Source organism: Citrus clementina, unplaced genomic scaffold, assembly GCF_000493195.1.
Source record: "Citrus clementina cultivar Clemenules unplaced genomic scaffold, Citrus_clementina_v1.0 scaffold_9, whole genome shotgun sequence".
Lineage (NCBI taxonomy): Eukaryota > Viridiplantae > Streptophyta > Magnoliopsida > Sapindales > Rutaceae > Citrus > Citrus x clementina.
In genome coordinates, this window is record NW_006261964.1 from 6,499,986 (window position 1) to 6,514,204 (window position 14,219).

A 14,219-nucleotide genomic window follows, 5' to 3' on the forward strand; every position below is an offset into this window, starting at 1 on the left:
GCATAATGCCCAAACTTTTGACAATTATAGCACTGTACTTGGGATTTGTCATACCTCGATCTTGGATTGCCTCTGCCTTGTCCTCTGTTTGAGCTTTCTCCTTTGGCATAATTGGAGTTGTTGTTGTTGAAATTTCAACCTCGTCCATGACCACGACCTCTACTTCGTCATCGTCCTCTACCTCAGACATAGTGTCTTCTCTCGTTGTTGGAGCTTTCTTCTTTTTTCTTTGGATTGACCTCCATATTGAGAAGTTGTTCTTCGATTCCTTGCTTCTTTTTTAGTTTTTCTTCATAGGCTTGCAACATTCCTTGAAGTTGGTCGATCGTCATATCCTCTAGATCTCTTGTTTCTTCAATTGTCACAACAATAAAGTCAAACTTCGAGTCTACTGATTGAAGTATCTTTTCAATGATCCTTACCTCTTTTAACTCCTCACAATTTCTTTTTAATTCATTAGAAACGGTCACAACCTGAGTAAAGTAGTCAGAAATTGACTTTGACGCTTTCATGTGTAAGGACTCAAATTATCCTCGTAATGTTTAGAGACAAACCTTCTTAACTTGCTCCGCTCCTTTGTAAGAGGTCTCTAGTTTCTCCCATGCTTCTTTTGAGAAGGTTGTACCAGTAATCTTTTCAAAAGCATCTTCATCTAATGATTGAAAGATGAGATACTTTGCTTTATTCTCCTTCTTCTTCAAGTCTTTTAAATTCTCCTTCTGTGCCGCAGTTAAAGTGGCTTCATTTTCTAGCACAATAAAGTTTTTTTCCACGACATTCTATACGTCATGTGCACCTAATAGAGCCTTCATTTTAATACTTCAATTGTCAAACTTACTTCCCTTTAATTGTGGAATTTGAAATGACATCATACCACCGTTTGTCATAACTAACAAATTGAGTGAGAATTTGGAGATTCTGAAAGCACAGATGGATCCGGCACGTCGAAAAACCTTGGGAAGGACTTGAGTCAACTTTCGGTCAACGGTCAATGCTGGTCAACGGTCAATGCCGGTCAACGGTCAGCGTTGACTTAGTAGTCTTGGTTCGGTCTGGATTGGTTCGGCTCGAGTTGGCTCAGTTCGACTTGATTCGGTTCAGCTCGGCTCAGCTTGGTTCAACTCGGTGAGTCGACTCAGCTTCAGGACAGAAAGCTTCCGGCGGCGAGTGTGGCCGTGTCCGGTCTCGGATCGGGATGTTTTTGCGGCGTCACATTCCTCTCTTCGAGATCTTCGATTTGATATGCTATATGATTATATATAGCATCAAGCACTAGCTCTGATACCACTTTGTTAGAGAATTAACAAATAAAACACACAAAAAGCACACTATTTTATTTCTTCAACAACACTCCTTACCAATTATAACTCTTATTTTTCACTCTCTACACCTTAGAGATTTTGTTACTTCACTTGATGTTTAAACCAAAGGGGAGATGAGGTATTTATACATGAAGCAAACTAATCACAACCATTCATTTATTCAACTAATACACAAATCCTCACCATCCATTAAAACCTACTACTCACCTACTTCACGAACCACACCTACCACACTTAACACAAATAATTCAAAATTCACCAACCATACCTACTCATAGAACCTTCCATGACTTGGGCTTGAATTTATTCATCTTGGATCAAGTTTATGATCCAACAAAAACTACATGAATTCTAAATATTTGTTTATATATAAAATAAAGTTGAAAGCTTTATTGTTTAAGGCCATAGAGATTCTGCAGAATGAAATGGTCAAATGGGAATTGACATAGGCTTGATTTTTTTTTTAAATCAAACTAGAATGGGTTTAATTCAGAAGAAATTCGATAACTTGTTTCACATCATTCTATCAAGCGGTTACAATAGTAATTGAACAAAAAAAATTTGCTTTTCCTATTAAATTTAATGGCAGTGATCAAGCATATAATTGCAAATCTAGTAAAGATGTAACTGGTAAAAGATATATCTAAGAGGGATGAAACCACTTTTCTTCCGATAATTAAATTCTGATTATATGCTTTATTATAGCAAAAATTTATACCAAATGCATGTTTTGGGTGGTGATTATATTTGGGGTAAGTTTGGAAATACTTTTGACAATTCATAGTATTTATCTTTCGTGTGGACTAAAATTTATTGTCGATATGATTTTTGCGTAAATTGTGATTAATAATTATTTCATAAAAATACATTTTTGCTTTGCTAAAGGTGTAGATGATAAAAAAGTAGATATTACAGCGAGAATTTATATGGTTCAATATTAACCTACATCCACAGGAGAAATAAAAAAGTAATTACACTATTTTGAGACAAAAAAGCAAGGCCTCTTTGCTTGTTTATTTTGTGTACATGTGCTAGCTATATCTTTTAGTTAGTAAAGATACTCTGCTTATAGTATCTTATGACAAGAAACTTTGGACTCTCCTTGATCATCTACATCATGTAGGATTTGGATAGAATTATAAGTATTATCTCATCCTATCTCATCTATAAAAGGATTGGCCAAAATTCGAGCTTGGGTTGGTCTTAAAGCCTGAATTTATGTGTTACTTTTTTTAGAAAAATTTTTTAATTATATTTTACAAATTTATAGTATGTAAACTTTAATTTTAGTAAATTAGGCTTTAAAAATAAGGCTAATTTTAGTAAATTAGGCTTTAAAAATAAGGCTAAACTGTAAATTCACGAAAAGATATTTTAGGCTATTGTTTGAAAAATATGGAAGAATTGACTATTGTAGCAAATGTCAAGAGTGAAAACAGTCTTTTTTCTTCCAATTTTAAATATATGTTATGTATTAAAAGGTACATTTTAATTAAAATAAAATATTTTTTTATTTTTAAACATTTAGCAGACTTTTGGGCTATACTTGGGCTTTTAAATGAAGTTCGGGTGTTTAAATGTGAGGCCCAATTAGGTCATGTCCAACCCAAAACACCGAAATTCGGACCGAGCCGACTTTTTCCACCACCCTTACATACAGATAGTTTGCTTCTACTATTTTCTCCCTCGGCCTACTCAAATCGTCGAATGTGCTTTCAGTAGAGTTTCATGAGCCTTCTTCCTAAGATGCATCGGCTTCCAGCGGTCTTGGTTAGATCACATTATCACAATTACATTAGGTCACACAATATCATAAAAAATTTATCTTGAGAACGAAACTGAGTAACCTACTTACATGTGTCTGGATTCTGGTGTCAAATATCTGATAGAGGAATTAGGATTTTGATCAAGTCATCAAAGGGAACAAAATGAGGAAACAGTAAATATAAAATAAAATAGTGTAAAAGCGAGGAAACAAATGTAAATTTCAGATCAAAGTGGCTAAATTTCATATAAGTCCTCCATCTTTTCTAAAAATAATTTCTACCTAATATTCCAACATTTATTAGTTGATATAAAACTTCATGGTATTTTATGAATTTCAATAGTTAGTTTTCTTTGATTTCTTAAGTGTTTATCCTAGTTTAGACATCTGAATCCAATAATAAGTGTTTATCCTTTAAAAAAGAAAGAAAGAAAGAAAAAAGAAAAGCTAAATATTTGTTAGGAATTTCAAAACATTTTAATATTTAAGAGTAATTAACAATGTGATCCCTGTAGTGTTGGTTTGCGAGAATGTAGTCTCTTCAGTTAAGGTAATTGACAAATAAATTATTAGTTGCCAAAGCGTCTTGGTTACATCGTTTAGTTGGATGCCGATGGCTGCTTCTACCATGTACTTCTTGTATCAGGAGGCCTATTTAGAAGCTCAGCCATTTATTACTAAACCAATTCTCTCCAGAAACCCAGCATACTTAAAGGTCAATTTTTAAATAAAGCAATTAGTAAAATCTAGGTCCAACGGATCTGGCCGAATGATTTTCATGCCGCTTTCTCTTTTTGATCATCAGATTTCGAATCATGGAGAGGTAGGAGGCTTAAAAATTAAATACTTTGCCCTTACATTGATGTTCGCAACGTCCCCTTTAAATTTTTAGGCCCTTAGACTTATCCTCGCACTCAAGCTTTGTGAGCTCAATGGTAAAACTGACATGCTCGAGTACTCTTTTTTTAAAAAAAAAAAAACCACCAGAATGTGAAGGGTTAGGCGGGACCCCTATTAGTAATATAAATCAGAAACTGAAATGTATACATAAGGAGGGGGACATAAACCAAGACCTCCATAATAAATGAAAAAAAAATAGGAATAACCAAGAATAAATGAAATAGAAAGTTAAATTACTAGCGCCTAACATGAGGAACAGTCTAAGCATCCAAATAGAGAATACCAAATAAGCCAACGGAAAGATCATGAGAAGAGGAAAAGTGTCTATTGATACGTTGAGAACACGCCCAATTGGCCAAAAAATTAGCAGTAGAGGTGGTCTCGTGTAGCACATGTCTGACCAAAATAGATGAAGATGATATGTAAGAGCACACACGACAGAACAAGTGTACTCCCAACGAACAGGACCTCGAGAATGGATCCAAGAAACAATTGTAGCCAAATCCGATTCCACCTCAAGTATGAGATAACCAAGTTGAGCCGCAAACTCCAACCCTCGTACACAGCCATGAGCTCAGCATAAAGAATCGAATGACAGCCAAGAAAGGTGCCAAAAGTGGCTAAAACCACACTTCGATGATCTCGTAAAACACCCCTCAAAGCAGCCATCCCAGGATTACCCTTAGAACATCCATCCACAGTCAACTTTACCACTCCAAGAGGCGGCCTCATCCAGGAAACCAAACGAATCGGCCTCCTAGGAAGAACCAAGACACGCAAACCCTCTGCAATACGAGAACCAAAGACCCCCCTCAGTTGGGAAAGCTTAAAACCAAACGCAAGGCTAGCTAACCTGTGATATGAATCCACCTGAAAAATGACCGCCTGAATAGAAAAAGATTGCGAATAAAACTGGAAAGCATTACGGGCCTTCCAAACTTACCACAAAATGAAGCAAGGCAAAAGGACTTGAATATAATACCGAGAAGGGGCACACCGCCTCCAATGTTGAACTAAAGCACGGGGAGTTAGAAATTTAATATCTCGCATTCCTAAGACTCGCTGGAAATGAACCTAAATCTGGCGAACCCGAGGGCAATCAAAAAATAAGTGTCGAGAAGTCTCTGCAGCCTGACCACAAACACACTGAGAGACCATGCAGAAACCCCTCGAACACAAGGCATCATCAGTAGCTAAAGAACCGTGCACAAGCAGCCAAAGGAAAAAAGAAACCCGAGAAGGAATGTGCTGCTGCCAAATGATCGAAAACACCTTATCCTTCGGCCTAGAACAACGCACAAACTCCCAAGTAGATTACAAATGAAACATGCCATCGCACGCAAGGTCCCAACGGATCAAATTAGCCTCCTCACTAGAGATAGACACCAATAAAATCTACTTAACGATAGAAAGAGGCAAAACATCTTCCAACTTGTCTCTGTCCCAAACTATACCCTGCCAGAAAAAGGAAACCTACACAGAAGAGGCTGCTGTAGGATTATAAATAACCAAAGGACACGAACTCAATCAACAATCATACCAGAAACTACAATCCCTGCACTCGATTAACCAACGCACATAAGGCAAAGCAATGCACTGAATGAAGTAAAGACATCTCCAAAGAGGAGAGGCAAGATAGTAAAACTGTATAAGGCTCGGATGCGTAGAGCTGCAATACTTAGACTTCACAAAAAAAAGCCCTTAAAGAACTCTGCTCTCGAAAATGCTACCAAAGCTTGAGCTCAAAAGTCTTAGCCATATCATCAAATGACCGAATACCAAGACCACCCTGCTCAATCGGATAACAAACCTCTGGCCATTTGCACCAGTGAATTCGACGCTTCCCCTCAAAATCGCCCCATAAATACCGGGTGAATAAATGCTATAAGCGCTGAACTACAGCCACGAGAGGGCGAAGGACATGAAATAAATGCAAAGGCAAAGAGGATAACGCTCCATTCATAAGTACAACCCTGTTAGGACACATATGATAAGTACAACGCGAATCCAATATCTATTCATCTGAGTGACATGTCAGCGTCATGCCAACAAGACTAAAGTCTAACTCCTCATCATGCTCTGCAACACATGCATCAAAAGAAACCTTATCCTTTTGTAACTTAGGACAATTCTTTTTCTAATGCTCTTTCTCGCTACAAAAAGCACATTCATCTTTGGCAGGTCTCCATTTAGACTTACTCCTTTTTTCTAAGTTTGCGGCTTTGTGAACGACCCTGCGCTATCAATGCTTCTGCAACTGTATCTCTGTGATCCTTTCTATCTTTGTTTTTGGTCTTAGAGTTGTACAACGCACTGCATACAACATCAAATGTGACATTATCCTTCCCATTAAGCAAAGTGGTAGTGAGATGATCATATTCATCAGGAAGGGAATTTAACTGACACTACTCGCCCCGACTTACATGTTGGATTTGAAGCGAATCGTGCGGACTAATAACTAAAACTTGTGGCACAAATTTAATTCATGAAAATATGTATATAATATGACCTTTCCTATAAATACATAATAATCTTTGTGCCTTTTTTGAAACTATAAATGAATTCAAAACTTGCATAGCTCATGTCTCATTGTACATACTGACATTACAAGTATTTTTACATATAAAACATAAGCAACATAAACGTGCTCAAAATGCAAGACATGCAGCAATGCGTCTCGTGGCCCAACCTCAATTAATTAGAACTAATATGCACGAAATCCTGAGAGGAAAGAGGTAAATAGGAAAATAGTGAGTTTGCGGCTCAATGAGTGAATGTAATTATATATATATTAAAAATAATTATTATTATTATTATTATTATTATAATAAAGTATGTGTACTAGTGCTTATACATAATCATATAACATAACTTCATACTGAATATCCTACATCAGCAAACATGGAATTCAAACATACATACATAAAAAAACTGCACCAAATAGTACCCAAGATGAATAACTCTCAATACTCGTTGGGAACATCATCGCACGAGTAGAGCGGGGAAAAGCCTCTCAATACCCGGCGTAATTAAACTATCCCGCATGGGTAGAGTAACCTAACTCTCAATACGCATGCGCAGATGGTACATATATGGTGACTGGCAATCACATCACATGACTCAATTAAAGATATAATATGAGCACATGTAATCATAGCATGATATTAAATCATAATATCAAACATCAATACTTCACGGAATACATAATAGCAATATAATATCTACTCACATATCATGTTTCACTCTGGGGTTTGTTGGGGCTGTTGTGGGTCTCTGGACTCGTAGATTTCTCCTAGAATATGTGATTAAAAAATTAATAGTTAGAACTGATATAAACACTTGTACACATAACGTAAATGAAATTGTAAGTACTTAGATTTCGTAAATCTATTACCCATTAACTCACTTAATATAAATCTAACTGTCCAGTTCTAATTTCCGTAATATTTCCTCTTAATTCCACTTCATCTCCCACACTCGGCTTCTTCCTATTTCTTTTCTTCTTTTCTTTTCTTTTTCCTTCTCTTTTTTCTCGATTTTTCTTCATTTCTTCTCTCGGTTTTGCTTTCACTTCGAAAATGAAAGCACGAATGAGAGCTGCTTCCAATTATTTCAAATTATATATACGTGGCCACCGACTCACGAGTGAAGCATGCAGGTGAAATATGCATGTGGCAAGCAAGGAGTGAAGTTGGCATGTGGAGAAGTGGTGAAGCAGGCAACTGGTTGTTGCGTTTGAAATCAGCCACGTTTGGCTCTTTTTTTTTTTCAAGCAGTGCATGACATTAACAGCAACAATGCATTGTCTTCATCTTCAAATTTCTCATTTAGATTTAACAAATCTGCTAATATGTTGTTGAATGAGTTTACATGGTCATTCATCGACATGTCAAGCGCATACGTGAATCGATAGAGTTTTTTTCTTCATATAAATCCTAGTTTCAAGGTTTTTCTTCATGTACTTTTCTTTCAGTGCCTCCCACAATTTCTTTGCTGATGTCTCCCTCATGACAGAGTATTTATGATCTTTAGCCAGACATAGGCGAATAGGACCACATGCCTATCTATTGATCTTTATTCACTCTTTGTCATCCATCATGTTAGACTTTTCTTCAAGAGCAACGTCCAACTCTTGCTGACATAAGACATCCAACACCTCACAATGCCACATAATAAAATTATTGGTACAATCAAATTTCTCCACTTCAAACTTTGCATTAGTTACAGTAGTCCTCGCTGATGAAGACGACGGCGATGCCTCTGCTATCATTTTTATCTCAAATGATCAGTTTCTTCAACAACTATTTACACTTGAAAAACAACCTCTATGATGTTTATTTTGCGCAAATAAATGCACCAGAAAAGTTCCTAGGAGAATGGAGGGATCACAACGGTCCTACTTACAATAGACTCCTTAGGCTCTTATCGCCTTGTTGACAGAACTTTCCTAGACATAAAAAAATACACACTACTTACAATAGACTGTCTCCCAAGTATAAATGGTCGTCTCCACTGCATCAATGAATAGTACCGTATATGTGAACGATGTCGTATCTGTGAACAGTTCATATACGTGAACATTACTGTAGCCGTGAACAGTGTAGTATGCCCCAAACACGAACCTTCGGCTCTGATATCAATTGTTGTGGAAGCGCGGGTTGAGCAATTACTAATATTCTGGTAGCTGCGACTTCTGGAGAAATATAAATGTGACAAATAAACAAATGTAAAGAAAATAGGACACAATAATTTACTTGGTTCGGCGTAATGCCTACGTCCACAGGCAAAGACTGGAAGATAATTTTACTAATAATGAAAATTTACAAAAGTGGAAAAAACTCTCAACACTAAAACCCCATATACACCCAAATGGAATCTCACTAGAACACTCAAGTGGAAGCTCTCTCAAATTTCTTAAATTGCTTCACTTGCAATGGCTCTCTACTTCTCTCAAATTGGGATGCACTATTAAATCAAGAATTGTCTTCTATTTATAGGGAAAAATGGGGTGCACTATTGCACCAACCTTAACAATTTTGTCAACAAAAATTAGGTGCCTACCTTAGGAATTTGTCTTCAAATTTGCCTCTCCAATGTTGAATGCATGCATGTGCATGCAAATTGATCAATTGATGCATTAGCCAAATTTGAATGCATGTATTTGAATTCCAATTTTGAATTTTTCAACATTCTAAACCTTATTATGGTAAGATGACATACTCTTGTTTTGTCAATATCTACTTTGGGATATTTTTCATTACTAACATATATTCCAGATCCTGATTACAAACAAAGATTTAGATGCTTTAGTCTCAAAAGTGAACCAAAAGAGGTATTTTGTGACTGGTGGCTGTCAAAGTCATGGTTGGCACCACTCTTCTAGATGGGCAGTGCCAAACCATCAACAATTTGAACACAACCCGCCATTTTTTGTGGTGCCGAAATGCTTGAAAAAGAAAAAAAAAAGAAAGAACATGTTTGAAGAAGAAAAATGGAGGCACACAGTTTTGACAAAAAAAAAAAGTAATATTTTGATAGCCAATTTTGGCTATAAAAGGAGAGCTCCCCATTTTATTTTGGGCATCCAATTTTGTGAGAAAGAAAAAAAGGAGAGAGCTTGAGTAATTTTTTAAGAACTTAAAATTATAAAGTTCTTGTGAGTCTAGTGAGTGAGAGATTGGGTGTATTGGGGTTATGGGTAGTGAGTTAAAATATTACAATACTTGTAATCTTCATATTACTAGTGAAATATTTTCCTTATATTTTCGCCCATGGACGTAGGCTAAAAGCCGAACCACGTAATTTTCTAGTGTCCTCTTTTATGTTTGTTCTTTATTTTCTTGCAATTTCATTTTAGCTGTGGCTCCTCTTCATCCATAAATTTCCCAACAGTGGCCACTTGGAAATCTGACATTACTAGTGGTTTCTTGAATCATATTACATTAAGCACTTTCCACAATCGGCTTTAGGGGTTGGTGAAAACCATTGTTATTCATTTCTGGGATTGCATCTGCAAGTTATTTCCTTCGACATATTTCAAGGAAAAATTCTCTGGCACAAGCTCATAGGAACATCTCTTATCACTACGATTTGGTAAATTTGCCTCAGTCTCCACGTCAACCTAGAAAGAAATCACAAACATGAATCTGACAAATATAAATAATTTAACTATATGGCAGTGTTAATAAGTTGAACTAATCCTAGGTTGAACCAATAGGTTTTCTAACTTATTTGATCTTTCGGTTTCTTTTTCTTTCAACTACTCACTAATACCTGGAGGAAAATTGATAGTTTTTGGTTTGTGTTTCCAGAGCAATGAACTTTTTGCTCTGTTCATGGAAGAATCAATGACGTACTCATGTCCGATATTTAACGTCAGATGATTATATCATGATCTGCTTGGGTAGTATACAATGGCTAAATTTGTTGCATACAAGTTCAAACTGACCAAATGTTCTATTTTGTCGTCTGTCAAAATGTTTTATAGGATGAAGATGAAGACTTGAAAGTTGCACAGATGAGAAAACATTCTCTTCTAATCGAGAAAGTGAGTCCAATATTCAGATTCATTATTTCCTAAGAAATTTTGATGTACTTAATGCTTTATGACCTTATTACTTTCAACTCATGTAGGCAAGAGTTAGTAAAGAGCATGAAGTTCTTGAGATTGGATGTGGGTGGGGAACCTTTGCTATTGAAGTAGTCAGACAAACTGGATGCAACTACACTGGCATAACTCTCTCCGCAGAGCAAATGAAATATGCGGAAATGAAAGTGAATGAAGCTGGCCTTCAGGTAACTAATTAACTATCTCGAGGGATGAATTTCAAGTACTAAGATTTGAAGAACAGTCAAATCATTTGATAAACCAAAACTAGTATAAATTGATTACTCATGTAATCACATTATCCATGACCATCTGTGCTATCAGGGCCATATCCGATTATATCTCTGCGATTATCGTCAACTGCCTAAAGCCAAGAAATATGACAGAATTATTTCTTGGTAAGTTCGTTTACCACATCAAGATATGCATACGACCACGATGTTCACGGTGACATGACAAGCTAGTTTTTCTATGGCTATATTTAGCGAGATGATGGAAGCTGTTGGTCATGAGTACATGGAGGAGTATTTTGGTTGCTGTGAGTCTTTGCTGGCTAAAGATGGACTTCTAGTGCTTCAGGTAATGTACATTGCTTGAATACAGTGCATATTTTACATTTGGCCAAAGAGTCTTAATTTTGTCTGACATTTCACAATTGCCAAAGGCATGAATTGGTGGTTGATCTTTAATTTTCAGTTCTCATCAACACCGGATGAGCGTTATAATGAGTACAGGCTAAGTTCAGATTTTATAAAGGAATATATTTTCCCTGGAGCATGATTGCCTTCATTAAGTAGGATAACATCGGCCATGGCTGCTGCATCTAGTCTCAGGTATTAACATCTGGCCTTGTATGTTTCCTTTTCCCAAGAAATGCCTCAACTTTATTAATCCTGCAGTGTGGAGCAAGTGGAAAATATAGGAATGCATTACTACAAAACGCTTAGATGTTGGAGAAAGAATTTCATGGAGAATCAGAGGTACTACAAATAATATATATGTGTGTGTATTATTTTGATTATAGTGCTGCTGGTTTCAAGCCTCGTACTCTTGGAAATTATCAGGTAATCTCCTACTCTGCGGACATTGATTTGCTGTATATAATTAATTGTGTTTAAAATCTTTGCTATTTAGTGGTGTGCCAATCGTCTGCATCTAATTAAGCTACGATTTTCATCCGAAGATAAAAAATTAATAAAATTCTCACATAATTATATTGTAGATTGTACTTTCACGTCCTGGCAACGTCTCTGTATTCAGCAATCCATACAAAGGCTTTCCTTCAGCATATCATCAATATTGATTCTGCTCTCTTTCAATTAATTCTGCTCAATTTGTTGTTTTATCGTTTGTTGTAATTGCGGACTTCAAATACGTTTTCTGCTTGTTCACTTGTAATTAGATAATGAATGATATTTGTTATTTGACAATTAAAAAGGCCCCTGAAAAATGAGGATATATATGTTTAGATTTATAAGCTCTTATTTAATTAAAGGTGGGAATATTTCCACCCAATAATTTGCATAAACTCTCTCAATTTCAAAATTAAACTTTTTATTTTCAACATGAGAGATTTTACTATTTCAACTAAATGACATTTACGAATTAAAATTTAAATATCAGGTATCTTTAAAATTATTAAGATAGGTATATCTCATTATAATAAAAATTTATCCTTAAAATATGAAAAATGGTACTATCCAGTTTAAACTAAGTACTCCTTTTATAATTCAGTTTAATTTTTTTAACATAATAATGAACCATAATAACCCGCTTAATTAATTTTTTAAGCTAAAACAAATTATTATTTCTTAATTCAGTGTTTCACACATCCTTTTAGGTTATTCAGTTTTGTTTCTAAACATATGGTTAATGCTTCTTTCGTCATTACTTTATTTTTTAAAGTTGTTTATTTTATGTGTTTCATATTTTTAACCAAGATTTCATTACTCTATACAAAATTGAAGTCTATCTTAACCTGGGTTCCATCTTTTTAATTTTCAGTCGCTTCCGCTAGCAAATTGGCTTATTAAATTAGCTCCTGATATCGAATTTCCAACCACTCCAACCCTCATAATTAATTTGTAAGCAAGGGGTATCCTGTCAATTTCGTTAGTAGTCTGCCGGCAAATTGTTAACTGCAAAAGTCTAACTTGAAGACTTTATCGTACCCGTCATTGCGGACATGTACATGGTTAAGATAATATTGAGTCCTCAATGTCTAAATTCATAACACTTATAAATATAAATAAGGTATCTTTGTAATTTCGGCAAATTGGGAAAACAACAATTATTTTTCATTCCAAATTTTGAATTAAAAAATATAAACTTTTGTATTATTGTACACCTCATCAATATCATATATAGAGTCAATATATTGACTTCACGATTCTGTTAATAGTCTAATTGGCGAATTGAGCAAACAACAATTATCTTTTAGTTTTATATTTTAAATGCAATAATATAAATTAATAAACTTTATTGAACAAGTCACTGATGAAATGTCAATGGCCCAGTGGACTTGATGAAATGGAAATGTTAAGATTAAAAAGATTGAGAAACGTAAGTTTCTAAATTGTGTGAAATTTTATTAATGAAATGTCTGAATCACAAAACTAGGATGTTGGACACCATTTTATACTAATCCTAAATATTATCAATTTATTAAAATAGGCAGACCTAAAATATCATTACATAATAAAATTCTTCTAACTGAAATAAGAAAACAAAACAAACAATATTTAAATCTGATATCTAAAAAATAAAAATAAAAATCTTGAAAGCAATAGGAAAATTTTTAAAAAAATCTAAAATCTTATAAAATGACTGTGAAAGAAAGGCAATTTCCAGCTGCCACGAGACAATATAGTTAAAGGAAGTTTCATCTCATTGCAAGTTTCGAAATGGTATATTATGTGCCTCAAACGAACACTCATAACTCAAGTTATACTATCATAAAGGTATCCTACTCATCCTACATAACCATTCTACAACAAAACTCCCTTATGTCAAAATTCACCTTATAACTAAGGAATCTTTATAATTTTGTTAACATCCTATAGATAAATTGGCAAACAGTAATATTTTTCAATTTTAAATGCCAAAATATAAATTTATGCACTTCATTATATATGTCGTCAATGACATGTCCTCGATCAATTTATAGTGTACCCAATGTCAAAACTACAACCCTTAAAAATAAGGGTATATTCATAATTTCGTTAATACTATATGAGCAATTTGGGCAAACAGTAATAATTTTCCAAATTCAAATTTTAGATGCTAAAATATGAATTTTGTAGACTACTGTATAGGAATGGCAATGGGTAGATATGGGTTGGATCTACTCTACTCTAGATCTAGATCTATAATAAAAATTGAGATTCGTATCTACTTCAGATCCATCATGAATCCATTTTTTTCGTTTTATATTTCGATAAAAAAAATTAAAGATATATATCTACTTCAAATTCAAAAATAAAGAATAAAAAATCCAAATTTGCTTTAGATCCATTATAAATTTTAAAGCTCAATAATAAAAGTGCAATAAATTTTTAGAAAAAAATTAAAGACTAAAATGTATTGATAAAAATTAAATTATATAATTTATCTAAAAAATCTAATA

The 14,219-nt window shown here is 34.7% G+C and overlaps 1 pseudogene; it reads left to right on the forward strand.

The window, feature by feature from the left end:
• Window positions 1-10,334: 10,334 nt before the first annotated feature.
• Window positions 10,335-11,951, forward strand: LOC112098864 (annotated as a pseudogene).
• Window positions 11,952-14,219: the final 2,268 nt, after the last annotated feature.